This window comes from Symphodus melops (assembly GCF_947650265.1).
Source record: "Symphodus melops genome assembly, chromosome: 18".
In the NCBI taxonomy this organism is placed as follows: domain Eukaryota; kingdom Metazoa; phylum Chordata; class Actinopteri; order Labriformes; family Labridae; genus Symphodus; species Symphodus melops.
The window spans coordinates 7,906,101-7,923,522 of record NC_136708.1 but is presented as its reverse complement, the minus strand read 5'-3'; positions in this window follow the sequence as shown (position 1 = coordinate 7,923,522).

The window sequence follows — 17,422 nt, the reverse complement described above, 5'->3', positions numbered from 1 at the left end:
TTTCCCTCTTGCAAACAGACCTCACAAATCATTTATTACCACTCTTGAAAAATCTGAAAAATGGTGATTACTTCTACATCCTGTCACGAAGACTGTTACAAATACATAATTGTGAATGCTCTTAATTTTTATTCATACCAACTCTGCTAGCACTAGGCAAGATTGCAGCTGCTGTGCTTCCTTTTTCCTTTCTTACTTTTTTTGAAAAAATGTTTTGGCTCAGTGAAAGTTTTTGGCTCCCTGTTATAGGACAGTGAATAGACTCAGAAACCACTGAGAAAGATTAGGGATTGACATGTTGTAAAAGAGCCACTGGACGGATTTGAACCCAAAACCTTGGTACCTACACTGGGGCTGAGTTTACATTACCCAGAACTTCTTGTGGTTCTAGGTAATGTAAACTGTTCTGGATAATGTGAACTGTTCAAGAACACTTTCAGTGAGGGGGCCAGGCTGGGGCCAGTTTTTTGGTCAGAGGGGCACATTCAACCAAGGACAAAAAGGCAAAGATGCTGTAGCATTTTTTTTATACCAATTAATAACAAAGCAATAACTACCACAACATAAACTACTCCTGCTATATCTAGGGAGAAAGTCAAACTAAAATACAAGGAACAGGGGGGACCAAGCTCAGTGTTACTGGCCCATCCAAACAACACCTCCAAATCCAATCAGAAACTAATGACACTTCCAGACCTATTAAGCAATAAATGTACTTTGTGAGTTCTTTACCAATTCATCTGTATTTGCATGAGCAGCCTGTTTAAATCAGGAGAAAGCGTGTGATGATTTATCCCTAGAAATGAATGGGATTTTGCGATGTCAGCCCTGGTGCAGGATATTGACATAATCTGGGCAAGAAATACCAAATTCTTTAAATGAAACTGAATGAAATGTTCCTAATTTGAAATAGACTTAGAATAAGACTTTGTGTAGTGAGGATACCCATCACATATGTTCCAAAAAAAAAGACCATTCAGATGTTGTTGTACGAGGCCTATGGTGTATAAATCAAAGAGTTTTCACATTTGGTAAGTTTTTAGGGAAATGTAATATTGCAACGTTGGGCCTAGTTGGTCAGAATTTCTGTATTTCTAATCACATTATCGGAATAAATATATTGAACCAAGGGTTCATTTACAGGATTGATTGCTTACTTAGCCCCAAATCCGTTTACCATGAATAATAATCACAGTTATATTTTTTTCTAAATGTTAATTTATTAAAAATGTAATAAATTAAAAAGGACATTCATCTTAATTCAAGTGTTTCCATTCTTGATTTAGACTTGTTCATGTGCAATGGTAGTCCCAAAATCCGTTCCTGTCCTCTAAAAAGCACAGACGGATATCACATTTATTGCATTGTGTTATATATCAATATACACACAAAGTTTCTCAATTTCCTTTGTGTTGTTGTTAATGGATGTTCTATTCTTTTAAAAGCTGTACTTAGTGTTGGTTGCCAGAGCGTTTATTAGGTCTTCTGAAACATACTTCTAGAAGTACTTTAATGGTGTGTGAAGGGAAATGACATCACCTGTCATATCTGGCCCAGAAAAATCAGTAATAGGACTGATAAAGCCAGCAATACCTGTAACAGGGCTTGGTTGGTTTGTTTGATTGGGGCTTGATATCCACATGATCACTCGCTGCATGGTGATCATTGGGTTGGTGGATTTCTTTAACAACTTGTCCACAGGCACCATCAACTGAATCCTATTTACATTGGACACTTAAGTCACACAATATTACCTGGCTTAGCTTATTATCATACTAAAAGGAATACATACAACCCCACATGCAGGTAAGCCAATGTAACAAGCATCACTTCAGTCACACAATACTGTCTGGCTTACGATAAAAAGCTAATTATCTTTCCAAAAGAGAAACATTCAAGTGTCCCAAAACATTCCAGGGAAAACTGTTTCTACCACAACCAGAGAAAAGTGAAATTTATTTTTTAAACTGATAAGATACAGGTAGAGTTTTAAATATTGTCACATACTGTTATCATAAATATATTGATTTATTCAACTGTGGTCTTAATTCAAAGTTTTAACAGAGAAGACACAATAAAACTTACCGTAAATTCCGGACTATAAGCCGCTACTTTTTTGTCACGTTTTTAACACTGCGGCTTTTAAAACGATGCGGCTTATTTATGGATTTTTCTTGCGGGACAATGAGCTTGTGCCGCAAAAACATTTGACTTCGTCACATCGGATCTTAATATCAGTCATTTTGCGCTTCATGCACGCACCCTCATCATGGAAAACACACAGAGAAATACATATGGTGCAGCTTTCAAGTTAAAGGCGATCGAACTGGCTGTCAAAGAAGGAAATAGAGCTGCTGCACGTAAAGTTGAAACTGACAGCGACATCGAAAAAGAGACTGAGGAAGCGAGTAATGAAGTCATTCCGAGGCAGTGAACGGATGGACTTTTTCTTGTGAAATGTATTACGGTAATCTTTTTCATCAGCCGTGTTACAGACACTGTTTGATAAAGGATTTACAGTAGGCTTCGTATTTGAGGATTTTACCGGTAGTACGTATTTAATTAAAAGTTAAAACAATGTTTTTATGTCACGTCTTTCTGTGCAAATAGCTCTTGTTATAACGTGGACACCTGCGGCTTATAATCAAGTGCGGCCTATATATGTACAAATACATTTACTTATTTTTAGCCGGTGCGGCTTATATCCAGGTGCGCTCAATAGTCCGGAATTTACGGTAGTTATTGTGAATCATCAATGAAATTATATTTCTTTTTGTGTTTTATTTCCTTATGAGTCCCTAACTCTTTCTTACGGGTCCCAGTCCATGACCTACTGTACTTATAAGAATGGATGTTTCTTAGCCTTTTGGTCATTTGTATCTATCAAAATTGTTGTTTCTTACCCGTTTGATGACTTGTATCTATTGGAAGCATGAGGCAAACCTCATGTGTATCACCACCCATTGACACAATGGACAGTTTTTCATCATGCCCCATGTTTCATGATTCTCATATATGAGATGTCTCCATGCAATGTGTGAGGTGCACATGCTATTTCGAATACTTGAGCAGCTCAAAATGCAATGACTATATTCCACAATAACCAAATATGAACATGTTCTAGACATTGTAATATACACAAAAAAAAAAACTTGAGGCATTTTACTTAATTCAATCTGACAAATCCAGCCCGTTAAAACAAAGAAATGTTGCTTGACTGAAGATTTTGAGATTGTGTGAATTCATTGCCAAAGATCACTGATGTAAAAAAACACGTCATCACGCCTGGAACTTTCTCCCTAATCCTCCTTACAGCCTCTAGTCATGTTTTTCAGTGCTCTTGTAAATATTAGGTTAATGACAAAACAGTTATGTATCAGAAATGTGTGTTTGACACAGAGCTTATTTTCTGCAACGATCCAAAATCCAATGCAAAAATCCCATAGGCGAATTTTCGAAGGAACCACCGGCGCCATTTTTTCGGGTTGGCCTACAAAAATACATCATTACTACACCAGTCTATAGGATAGAACCTATTATGGTAAATAGCTGTAAAAATAACAGAAATATGTTAAACCTTATTAAAACCTTTGATAGTAAAAAAAACAGTGAAATTGTATAACAAATTACAGCATTGACCAGATATGTTTTACAGTAAATTCCTGGCAACCACAGCTGCCGGTATTTTACTGCTAAATATACAGTACAATATGAGGAACATAAATAGTTTACCATTCATTAGGGCCCGAAGCACTGACCAGTACGAAGGACCCTATTGTAATCCTAAAGATTAGGGCCCGAAGCACTGACCAGTACGAAGGACCCTATTGTAATCCTAAAGATTAGGGCCCGAAGCACTGACCAGTACGAAGGACCCTATTGTAATCCTAAAGATTAGGGCCCGAAGCGCTGACCAGTGCGAAAAAACCTATGGGAAGGACAAAAGGGCCTTCTTTGTCCTACGTGCATGATTTTTTTCAGGCACAAAGCATATAAGATCTCACATAAAATCTTCTTACACCCATAGTCAACACCAAACAGGAAGTCCGCCATATATTTTTTTTTTTTTTTTTGAGTAGTTCAAATTCATGTTTCACAGGTTAGCTATTTGAACAAACTCCGACAAAAGCCTTTATCCGATAAACACAAAATCAGTGTCTGTGTGTTCTTGACAAGTTGAATCTCTCTAGTTGTGCTCTGCACAATATTTCATCAAAGGGCGTGGTCATACGGACGTGTTGTTCGTCACAAACAGGAAGCAGTTTTTTACGGGGCTTAATATAGGCAGTCATCATCAATCAACATCACACACATGCTCCTAGTAGAAAAATTGAACTTGCCATGTGGGTAGAGAAAGTGGGTGTGGCTAAATGACTCTGTGGCGCCCCCTTGGTTTCCTATTTGAACGAACTCCAACAAAAGCGTTTCTGATCGTAGACTCAGTGTCAGTGTGTTCTAGACATGTTTAACATTTCCTGTTGTGTTCTGCACATTATTTCGTTAAAGGGTGTAGCCACGGTGTACCGTCAAACTCTGATGTCTCGGCGCACCCCTTTTTTATCATTCCGAAAGGCCTCCCTCCCCATAGGCTTTTTTCTCCAACATGCATAATTATATTTTTTTTATGTTAACCATGTCAGGACCTACAAAAAGTCCTTACACCCATAATCAAAACCCGACAGAAGTCCGCCATATTTTTTTTTATATATAAAAAAATGACCCAATTTTACATTTTCAAGCTCCCCATTGGAACATACATACCCCAAACCTTGTTCATCATCATTACAAACTCAATGTCAGTTTGTTCTAAACAAGTTGAAGATCTCCCGTTGTGCTTCGCACAATGCCATATAAAAGGGCGTGGCCACGGCATACCGTCAAACTTTGACTTTTAAACAAATCAAACTGTAAGGCCTTCTGCTCGGCTATCGTAGTCGCAACACACCCCAACATTCACGGGGTGCTTTGGGTCCTTCATCACCGCTTGCGGTTTTAGTTTTACATTTGCAATCGCTAAATATAGAAAAATCTAAAGATGCTCATATATAACCAAGGTAGAGAATATCACTGATAAACAATGATAAAATTTGACATACCATTCGAAAAAAAAAATTTCTATACTCTAAGCAGCATAGATCTTGTGAATACAGCATGTGTCCATATATCTGGCTGGTAATCCATGGAGAAATGAATAAATATGAAACAAAAAGTCACCTGCTCCTGACTGATCAACAGTAATGAGTCACTGGGATCTGCCTTGGTGAAGGAAAGCACTCAAACATGCAGTGGAGTTTCTAATGCGCATGGTGTTGAAGATACAAGCTCTGCAGGAGTACTTCAATGTCCATCAGGAGTTCACTTTGGACTGGCAGGATCCCCTCTGCAGCAAAAAATGGACACAAAGTTTCAAAAGTTTGATCAGTGCTTGAGTACAATGCACAAAAATGAACTACACGTGATGTCACAAACAGGTCCAATGATAAATGATTTTTTAAGTGTAAAGTCTACAGTTCTTAAATCTACTTATACATAGAAAATGCAGCCCTAATCACCATCATTATTTGTTGGAAAACGTATTTAAGTTTCGTATTGATCGTAGAACTTGAAGTTAAAGGGATACTTCACCCATTTACATGAAGCTGTGTATCATGAGAAACATGGTAGTAGTGTTGAATGGTCGTGAATCCAGCCCTCATTTTGCCCTAAGATGAGAAAAATGTGTTTCTTTGCTTGAAAGTTTTCTTCATGTGATGCAAAAAGCATTATATTGCATCACATGAAGAAAACTTCCAGGCAAAGAAAAACATATTTCTCATATATTTCTAGCTGAATGTTTTTCAACAATTTGATTTACGGCTTCAGCATGCTGTTCCTGCCATTGTCTTGACACTGTTTCACCTGTCACTCTATGCTATTCACAAAAACAAAACAGCAATATTGTAAAGGGACAAAGGAAAATGAATTTAATGAAGAAAAAAATCTCACCATTTCCTGAGAGTCACAGATCCTTTAAGTATCATTATGGTTTCTGCTCAAATTCAGTGTCTGAAAAGGGCAGGAACAAAACAAACCTTTTTAATCATGACAAAGACAAAATAAGATTTTGACAACAGAGAAATGCAATAGCATAATTTTTAAAGTATGACTTTACATAAGTAATCAAGCACACATGCACAAAAGCTTGTGAGATCAATTTTTCAGAACATTACAGCGACAAAATGCTATATCAACAGTTAAAGTCACAACACTGTTGTATAGAATTTAGAACATCTCTGAAACATCAGGAGTACATGTAGCATGTATAGAGTTTATACAGTGTTGTTATGTATTGCAGTTAATTTGATGTGGCTAGTAAATTATGTGAAGAAGACACGAGGGTTCGGCTGCTGGAGGTCAGTTGCAGTAAATGAAGAGACACACAACAGTTGCAATTAAATGTGAAAATATATTGAATACCAGTGTGCAAAACCCAAAGTAAAGCCCAAAATATTTACATACTGCAGTTCATGAACCGGTTGGACATTCAAGAGAAAATTCAATATTTGACAGACTAAACAGAACTCCAGTGCAGTTGTTCAAACTGCCCACCTGAAATGCAGTAGCCTGGTTCCCAAGTCCTTAATCCTGCATAAACAATTGATTCACTGAGCTTTAGAACAAACATGTTATGGATTTGAGAGGTAATGGTTCAAAAGCGCACAGTCCAGCAAGGTTTGGTTGTGATGCAGTTTTAATGCTCAGTTGGAGGATGTGGGAGTGGTAACAGACTTGCAGAGCCTCCTACCAGATCATCAACAGCAGGTAAAGTTTGTTTCAAGCTCCTGGCCGTGCTCCGTAGCTCGCCATCGGGGAACTGATCCTAACGCAGGACACCTGGCCTGCATGGACCAAACAATCCACTTACGTAAAAGCCAATGTTAAGCTAACATTTAGCATGTCAAATAATACATAAAGAACTCAAACACCATTGTAATGTATTACGAACCATTTCAATGCATATTAGCATGCTAACAGTTAGTAATTAGCACAATGATTCAATATCAAAAATCAATTCTGTGTAACCAACGAAAGTCATAGGCCTTCATGTTAGCGTTAGCCTGCATGCTAACAGTGTGGCTAACAGGCCGACAATATTAACACTATTAATTCAAAACTCACCAGTTCAGTCGAGTCAAAAGGCACGCACAAGATAACAGCTCTCCAACGCAGTGAAAATGATCTGGTTTCTAAAGTTTTAAAATAGATACTCAGAACCAGTTTTCACAGAATGAATGAACAAAGTAATTGTTGGAGAAACTGACCTGCAGCTGCTGTCCCTTGGCTTCTCTCCCACACACCTGAAGAGAATGAAGCCAGGGCAGCTTAACTAGTGCCTTGGGATTGGTGAGTCCACGTCACATGATCACCTCATGTGACGGTGCATTTGAGGAAGTGGGGAAATTTGAATGAACACTCCTAGGCCAAATTGAACCAGTGTTACATACAGTTCTCAATAACAATCCCTAGTTAGAGGGATTGTTTAAAGAGTACAGTACTACATATCAGCTGAGCTAACTGAAAACATAAACGACACAGTAGTTCCCAGTCAAGGTACAGTTAAGCTGACTGTACCGATCTGTTCAAAATGTCGAAGGTTTGAATTTCCTTCGGGATCAATAAAGTATCTATCTATCTATCTATTTGGTGCTGTAAAACAAAATCACAAATGATACAATAAGTTGTAGTTTTTGGACCTTGGCAAAAATATAATTGAAAAAACAGAAAGCCCTTCATGGCTATTGTGCAATGAAATCATAATACTTACTGGTTTGTTTCCAGGCAGCCAGCAGTTTTCTAGCATGAACTGGTCTCAGGACAGAGTTCAGATCAGTCTCACTGATGAACTGCAAGTCCTCAGATGTCTCCACTCCTAATGATTGTAGTGCCTCCAGTACAATTTAAAGGATCGAGGCAGACAGGTTCGGCAGCACCTTAGTAATCAGTCCCTCCAGGAAGTCGCGATCACAACAATTCACGCAAATTCAACCAATCCCCACGATTCCTGGGCAACCTTGCAATTTTGTCCAATCACCGCAACTTGTATTCAAATTTGAACAATCATAATAATTTTCCCCACAACTTTCACCAATCAGAGTAGTCCCCTGCGAAAACGGCGAGCTATATGTCACCAAAGTTTAGTGACCACGACCTAACTGACGTCCTTGTTTTTATGCACTCAGGAGAGTGTGCATGAAGCGTTTGTGCTGTGTTCCAAACAAGCTGTGGTCCGAGCAGCTAAAAATGGAGCTAATACGAGTTCCAAACTGCGTCTGTTAGCGAAGCCAACAAGTCTCCTGCAGGAAAAAAAATAGCGGTCGACACACAGCTCAGCAGCGCGCCATGCTATTGGTCATTTTCAGGTGACGTCATCCTGCAATGTATTATCGCTCTTTGTTTCTTTAGGAGGAGGTTTGATCAGAAGTCACGTCTGCAGCCTGCTGCATCCACGCCTTGCTTCCCCTTTTTTGGTGAAGTTGTTCGCTCATGCTGCACAACGTCGCCACCAGAAAACATTTTTTCTCTGCAATTTGAACGTACAACGTCTGTACACAGTTTATCAGCAGTTTAGCTGCCAATCAACAGCGATCACGCAAACTCAAAATTTAAGGCGGACCCACTTAAGGTGGTCTGATAAAATGGCGTGTAACATAACAACATAAAGTTGTTTTAAAATAACAATTGAAAAAAGATTCTTGAAATCAATTTTATTCACAACCATGAACTTTATTTTCTTTTATCTTCTTTTGCTGTTGACTTTTTTTAAAAATACTATCAATTTTATTGTCTTTTACTGCTGATATTTGCTTTTTTAAATTGTATTTACTGATTGTATTTTTACGGTGGACCCTATTTTTTTGACATCTTGCTTCTGTAAAAATGAAAGTTTTTGTTTGCATAAAAATCAACAGATTTATACTGTGAATTCCAATGTGCACAGCCCCATAAGATGTAGTTTTACCCAAATAATATCGTAAAATTTAAGGTTTTCAGACATTTTCAACATTACAATATTTAATTTTAAAATGTGCATATTTGTTTTCACAGAAAATCGTTATAATTTCAACATTTTATTACAGTAAAAAACAAAGTTTTATCCAGTCTCACAATTAACGGTTATTCAGTCTATTTAATACATTAAAAGGACGTTTTTGGTTTTACGCTCAATTACTGTTGGAATTTGCCAATGTTTTGCCGTATATTTTACTTACGTCAACCACTACACCACCAGTGCCCCAGCATTTTTTGTGATAATGCTACCAAACATTTAGTTCCTTCAACTTAAATCAATAAAGATGATCAACAAAAACACATTCATATGTAAATACAAGGGCAGATGCCAATGCAAAACAACAAAACATTTGAACATTACTTGAATTGATAATATCTGAAAAAACCCTGCATGGGAGATAAGTTCACAAAGGGAATAGGATATGAAGACACTATGGCACAACCCACACAGCCCAACAAAACATTATTTATATTTTTTTACTGAAATGGGTACCAAATAGCTTTTAAAGCAGTTCACTTTACCATGAGTCACTGACTCTGTGTCATTGTGCAGATAGTAGAAGCTCCTCAAAGACAATGGGGTGAATTATGAGAATGCATCTATGTTGACAGCTGTTGATTATCTTCAAGGGTTGTTCTCAATTCAGCTCACTTGGAAAGGTGCAGAGGCCTACTTTGAAGTGGTGTAGTTCTTAAAATCAGTCTTGATCTAAAGACTAGTATTGAAACCACTTTTTGAAGGTCTGTAAAGACTCAAAATTTTATATCAAGACCAACACTGACAGGCAACTTTTCCATGTCATTACTGTGATTAGAAGGAAAACACCTTTCTAAAATAACAAATCACTTTAATTCATTCGTAATTAGATAAATATACAGATATGTTCCTGCTGCACATGATGATTTTTCTTTAAAAAAAACAGTCTCTGACATGTCTTTTTCTCGCTAAGTGTGGTCTTGATTACAACGCCACACTTTGTTTGAAAAGTTGTTAAAGTTGATGTCTTCATGTATGTACAGCACTTTGTCACAGCTACGGCTGTTTAAAGTGCTTTATAAATAAAGTTGAGTTGAGTTGAGTTGATGATTTGAACTTTATCTAATTCCCTGTTTTTATTTCAACATTTAATAATTCCGTGTTTAATGTCAGATACTGCAGTTGAGCTGACATTTTCAATTTCAAATTAATGTTCGATAAAGTACAGAAAAATTATAGAAGTAGTTTAGAACACGGTAAAATAAATTCAAAAACTTCTTTGACAATACTTTTTTTTTATTTATTGGTTACAACTTTATTATAACTGCCTTGTCAGGTTTCAAGCAGAAGCATCTGTGTCTCACGTGCACATACATTGACTTTTACTGGCAGTTTATTTTCCCTGTGGTTGGTTGGCTGACTGGTAGCAAGTGTAGCCCCCGGCAGCTCTGCCTGGTGACTAATGATGCCTGCACGGCCAAACAGAAAAACAACAACTTTCACAATTAATAATAAACACAAGGGCAACTTCTTCATGCTAGGAGCCACACTTACTCTGAAACATGACAACAAGGCGTACATAATTTGTTCAATTATCTAAAATATCTGAGGAGTGTGGCGGCCATATCCTTGGGCAGCACAGAGGACCATGATTAGACCTGGCAGTATGAGGAGAGTGTCTATGTGGCTTTATCTCTGAGGAAGAGAGAGTAAACAAAAGGGGAGAGGGGGAGCTACGCACATGGGTAAATGTGAAATTAATCAGGGCTTAAATCCCACCTGACACCAATGTTTTGAAAACAAGAACTGAGTTGAAGAGAAATGAACAGACTGTGTTTCATGCCTTCTACACACTGCAATCTTTGCAATCTAATAAGTAAGTTTATTGGAAGCCACACTGTGTGACACTGATCTTATAACGTGTAGTTTGACATTGCATGTATACCATATGATGGGGTACCTTCATCGTAGGCTGCAAGGCAAGTCAACACCAGCGTCATTAGCGCCATCAGTGTGTCATACTGCTTGAGTTCCTAATTTCTGACACTGAGATATTTGTTGCAGGCTATCACTGGTCAAAAGGCCATCAGTGATCTTTAATCATCTCTCAGATTGCAACGCAGGACCAACGTTTTGGAGCAATGACAACAGACAAAGGTTGATGATATTTTTTTCTGAGAACACCCAAAATTGTACGGTCTGTATCTGGCTTAAGAAGTTGTCTTAGCTATTTGGTAACAAAAGTGAAACTTATCAGAAAGTGACTTCGACATTCATTTTTATTTCAGTCGGACAATTCACGTTTATGTTGGATTAGAATATTTATCTCAGCTGTAGATTTTAGTTTATTTTGGCATCGAGCATCCCACCTAATAAGGTTTATTTTTTTATATTAAGTAATTGACCAATCAGCAGTTTAGGTTTAGTGTTCGCAAGAAAATTAGTCCTATAATTGTAGCAGCCTTATGCTATAAACCGTAATGACAATCCGGCTCTCATAGGTGGGCTCTAACAATGATTTATCTCCATAAATGGGTATCTGCAAGTTAGTGCAGCTAAAAATACATTCCTGATCAAAAGTGTCTGCACAAATCTGCACAACTCGGTGGAGTGAGAGCAAATCAGTGCTTCGGTGTCCTGACTTCCTGGAAGATTCAACCAATTGGTTCTTTCAAATAAAATTTCTTCATGGTCCCCAGTGTTGTTTCGTAACTTTAACACAGTGTACCCTGCTTCATCATGTCCAGCTTAAGTTAATGAACGCTTTGTGTTTTGCATTGTGATTACCAAATTGCAACTAGTGTGTCAACCAGGAAGGAGACAATAAATATTCAGCTTCTTGTCCAGTTTTAGTCACCATTAGCTTGAAACCAAAATGGCGATAGCCATACTTCAGTGCTTTGTAACAAGTGTTTACCAAAGATGAATCAGCAGTGGCCTTGTGCACTTCTTTCAGTCAATACTTGTCCAACAGCACTCTTGACAGATGTGTGCACATGGTTTCCTGGGCAACATGGGCAAGATTTTTCAGTACAAGCATCTTGGATGCACTACTGTGTGGTTTCACACCCAGGTTTCACACCCAACATTGGCAAGGACATACTCTTGATAGAAACATATATATATATATATATATATATATATATAGCAGCCATATATATATATATAGCAGCCATATATATATATAGCTCTGGCTAAAGTGTTGGCTTTTTTTCACAACCTTTCTGATATGGAATAATTATATCTTAGGCATTGCCGAGCAGTTCCATCCCCCTTTGTCTTTATGGGATCCATTGAGGTCCATTTTTTTGTATACGTATATTATCTGCATTTTAATACTTGTAAGAGCCCACAAAAAAAATTATATGGACACCACAAAGATGTACTGGGAGGAAAACTTGGATTGTAAAAGAGTCTTAAGTCGGGGACTTCCTGTTAAGGCGGCCATGTAACAAAACGTGTTTTTGACCGCTCCGCTGTTCGTGCTACATTTTTGTACACATTTGTACTCTATACCGCATACTACTGTTTGCATTGTCTGTGGGGACAAATAATGCCACCTAAAGTAGCTAAAGCCATTCAAGAAACCAGCGAGAAAATAAAACAGCCAAAGCTGACGGACTACGGCCTTCGAAGTGAGACCCAGAAAGCTAACGCTAGCGATAGCATCCCTCCCGCAACAACGACGGTGGAAATGGGTGAGGAAAGATCCCAGAGCAGCAAAGTGGATGAAATACTCTACATAGTTACTGCCATTAAAAGTGATCTTGACAATATTCGGGAGGATATTAAAGACTGCGTTGAGCGGGTGACACAAGCGGAAATACGCATATCTAGCAACGAGGACGAAGTTGAAACCCTGCGGGCTAAAGTTGACACATTGGAGTCGAAGCAGAAAACCTTGGAGGACAAAGTAATGGACTTGGAGACACGTTCAAGACAAAATAATGTTAGGCTTATTAATTTGGCTGAATCTACAGAGGGAAGAGACCCGTGTAAGTTTTTGGAAAAGTGGCTACCGGAGGTTCTGGGCATCACTTTACAGAACCCGGTGCTCATTGAAAGGGCGCACCGAATTGGCCCACGGCGAGAAGGCACCGCGGCGCCCCGCACGTTGATAATGAGATTCCTCAACTACAGGGATAAGGAGACTATCCTAAACGCAGCAAAGGCTAAAGGGGACATTCGCTACGAGGGACAGTGGATTCGGCTTTATCCAGACCTTGCCGCAGGTGTGCAGCAGCTCCGGAAACGGTTTGACTCTGTTCGGGAAGACCTGCATAAACTGGGACTGAGACACGGCGTGACACACCAAGGGAAGCTACTGGTGACCTACAAGGAGAAGACTTACTCCTTTACGTCCCCAGCTGAGGCACGTGTGATGATAAACAAGATTCAGAAGAAGGGGGAAGATAATAATACGATGGACTGAAATGACTTTCTGTTTCAACAGTGAGTAATCCTAAACTACTAAAGTGAAGAATGGGCACTAGTTTTCATAAGCCAAGCAATATTTTCGTTTATTATCTGTTTGAAGTTTGCACAAAGCCAAAGAGATTGTATCAGTGCCTATGGACAATATTGTATATTTCTTTAGGATATAAGGCGTGCAAATATCATGAAGACGGACTTTTCATGCAAGTTACTTTATAGACTAGCGGTAAAGAGTAAACAATTACTTATAGTTAAGTGCGAGCGGCGGCGGGTTTGTTGGTTTTGTTTTGGTTAGAGTAGAGTGGTTAGACTGCTCCTCACATTGTGTGGAACAGCCACACGCACTAATGGGAGGTGTAAAGAGGAAGGAGGGTCACCTGCAGAGGTGGGGAATGGTGAGGGAGTTTGTTTCAGTTTGTTGTGTTCTTGTGTTGGGCCATGTTAAGCTTCTCAAAAAAATTTTGTTATATTTTTATGTAATCATAAAGATTGTGACATTTACTTGGTTGAGCGAGGTAGTACTCAGCTTTTCGTTAAATTTAATTTGAATTGTTAAAATGGTACATGGAAAAGATATTAATTTTGTTACATGGAATTGCAGGGGACTTCAACGTTTTAAAAAGGTAAAACAAGTCATGACGAAGTTAAAGGACATGGAATCTAAAATTATATTTCTGCAAGAGACACATTTAGTGGAGGAGGATGAAAAAAGGGTTAGGAGAAGGTGGCAGGGTCATGTATTTACAGCAGCATTTTCTTCACGGTCAAGAGGAGTGATGACTCTAATACATGAATCGGTTCCATTCTGTGTCAACAATGTTATTAAAGACAAGAGGGGCAGATATTTGATAATTCAAGGATCCATATTGCTAGAAAATTTAAATTTGGTAAACGTGTATGGTCCTAACTCAGATGACTCAGGGTTCTATGAGGACCTGTTTCTTTTGCTTGCAACACAGCCGGGTCAATATGTAATTGCTGGGGACTTTAACTGTGCGCTTGTCCCGAGCTGGGATAGGTCTACAGGTGCAGACCAATCTCATAACAACAGCAGATTAACCATAAAAAGATTCATGAAAGATTTAAAATTGCTTGACATTTGAGAGAGCTACACCAACAAACCAAAGTTTACTCCTGTTATTCTGCAACATTCCAGACACACTCACGGATTGATTATTTTTTAATCTCTTCTGATTTATTATCTAAGGTAAAAAATTGTTTATATGAAAATATTGCAATTTCAGATCATGCTCCGTGTTGTTTAGTATATAGGGATGAAACGTTATGTACTGATCCACCTAGATGGCGTTTTCAACATAAATGGTTGCAGGATGAGGAGTTTGTCATTTATATAGGGAAGCAAATAGATGAGTATTTTCAAATAAACACTAACCAAACATCAGCATGTACAAAGTGGGATGCCTTTAAAGCATTTCTCAGAGGGCATATTATTAGTTATATAGGTTATAAATCTAAAAAAGCAAGGCAGGATAAACTACACTTGGAAAACAAAATAAAACACACCCAAAAGAAAGTCTTTGAAAAAAGTGACCCTGAAGCCGAAAAGGAATTATTGCTTTTAAGGGCGGAATATGAGAAACAATCAAGCTTCAAAGCAGCATCCAGCCTTTTACGGCTGAAACAGACGTTCTATGAACAAGGGGACAGAGCAGGAAAATTATTGGCGTGGCAAATTAAACAGCTAGAAACTAAAACATCAATAACATCAATTGTTGACAATGGCCAAACAATAATAAATCCAAAAGATATCAATGATGCCTTTAGGAATTACTATCAGAAATTATATGAAGCCGAAAAAAATTGTAGTTTACAGGATATTAATGTTGCGTTAAATAGGCTAAATATCCCAGTCATTCCGGACGATGTCAAAGCAGACTTAGATTTGGAAATAAGTAAAGAGGAAATAGCACAAGCCATTGATGGAATGAAATCAGGTAAACAAGCGGGACCGGACGGTATTCCAACAGATATTTATAAAAAATTTAAGGATAAATTATTAATACCACTTTTAGACATGTTTAAAGAAACGTTTGAAAAGGATGCACTTCCCGATACTTTAAATCAAGCATTAATCATTCTCCTTCCAAAACCGGGTAAACCTGCTAACAAGTGCGAGAATATGAGACCTATCAGTCTTCTCAATTCTGACCTTAAGATTGTTTGTAAATTATTAGCAAGACGGATTCAAAAAATACTTCCTGATATAATAAATAAAGATCAGAATGGCTTTGTAAGTGGGAGACAAGGGTTCCATAATGTAAGACGGGTATTAAATGTCCTTTATTATAAAAAAGAGGAAAAAGATACGGCTCTCCTGTCACTAGATGCCGAAAAGGCCTTTGATAGGGTTGAATGGCCCTATCTTTTTAAGGTTCTTGAGAAATTTGGGATGGGAAACAATTTCATAAAATGGGTTAAGATACTTTATAGTAAGCCTACAGCAGAAATTTTAACAAACAAAATTTTTTCCAAGCCAATAGAAATCAAGAGAGGTTGTCGACAGGGATGTCCTCTCTCTCCCCTGCTCTTTTCTTTAGCAATTGAACCATTTGCGTTAGCTATTCGTGCACACTCTCAAATTTGTGGAATTACTATAGGACCCACTGAACATAAGATTTCTTTGTTTGCTGATGATGTAATATTGTTTTTGTCAAGGCTCAGCTCTTCAATCCCGGCGGTGTTGGAAGTAATTCAGCTATTTGGAAACATCTCGGGTTATAAAGTGAACCATACTAAATCCTCTATTTTACTGTTAAACACGACAGAACGAGCAAATCCTGTTCCACAAATAATACATTTTAATTTTAAAATAGCTGAACAATTTGAATATTTAGGGATACAGATAGTGCCAAATATAGAGCAGACTGTTAAAATTAATTATGAAAAAATAAAAGAGGAAATTGATAACTCAATTGACAGGTGGATGAAGTTGCCTTTATCAGTGATGGGAAGAGATAATGTCCTCAAAATGACCGTACTACCAAAGTTGTTGTATCTATTCCAAAATATTCCTTTGCCTCCTCCTCCTGATTTGTTTAAATGGATAAAAAATGTTGTAACCAATTTTATTTGGAACAATGGTAAACCAAAACTCCGCCTCTCCCTCCTGTACTTACCATTTGATGGAGGGGGGTTAAAATGCCCAAATTTTTTATGGTATTACTGGGCCGCACAACTTCGCTCACTGACATTCTATTTTTCAGAAAAAGTTAACCCACACTGGGTAGAGATGGAATCACAGAATTTAAAATTACCTCTTCCCTCATTTCTATATTCTGACACAGCTAAAAAAATGCTTAAACAGATCAGAAATCCAATTCTGAGACACATGGTAAAGGTCTGGAATGATGTCAGAAAATACCTGAATGAGTCAAACTTCTTGTCACAGTTTAGCCCAGTTTGGGGTAATCAGTCGTTTATACCTGGGAGGGCAGATGTTGCATTTAAAATGTGGGCATCAAGGGGACTGAAAACGATTTGTAACCTTTACCCTCCACAGTCAGATGTTTTTATGTCATTTGGGGAACTACAAGTGACGTTTAATTTGGACAAGAAACACTACTTCAAATATTTACAGTTAAGAAGCTTTGTCAATACCAATCAAGGTGGTCTTAACAAGGTTCCTCACACACAACTGGAAAAACTGTTTGTAAAGAATGCTTTGAGGAAGGGTGTTATTTCAGACTTTTACAATTTGTTGCAGTGTAATACATCAGAAAATTCAACAAAGAAACTAATTTCTTGGAACGAAGATCTATCTGCGAATATCAGTGAACAGGATTGGGAAAGAGCATGCAGCAAAGTCCATACAATGTCAATTAATAGCCGCCTAAGGATATTACAATTCAAATAGCTAATGCGTATATATACAACACCTGTGAAATTAAATAAGTACAATAGGAACATACCAGACACATGTATAAAATGTGGCTTAAAAGGTAC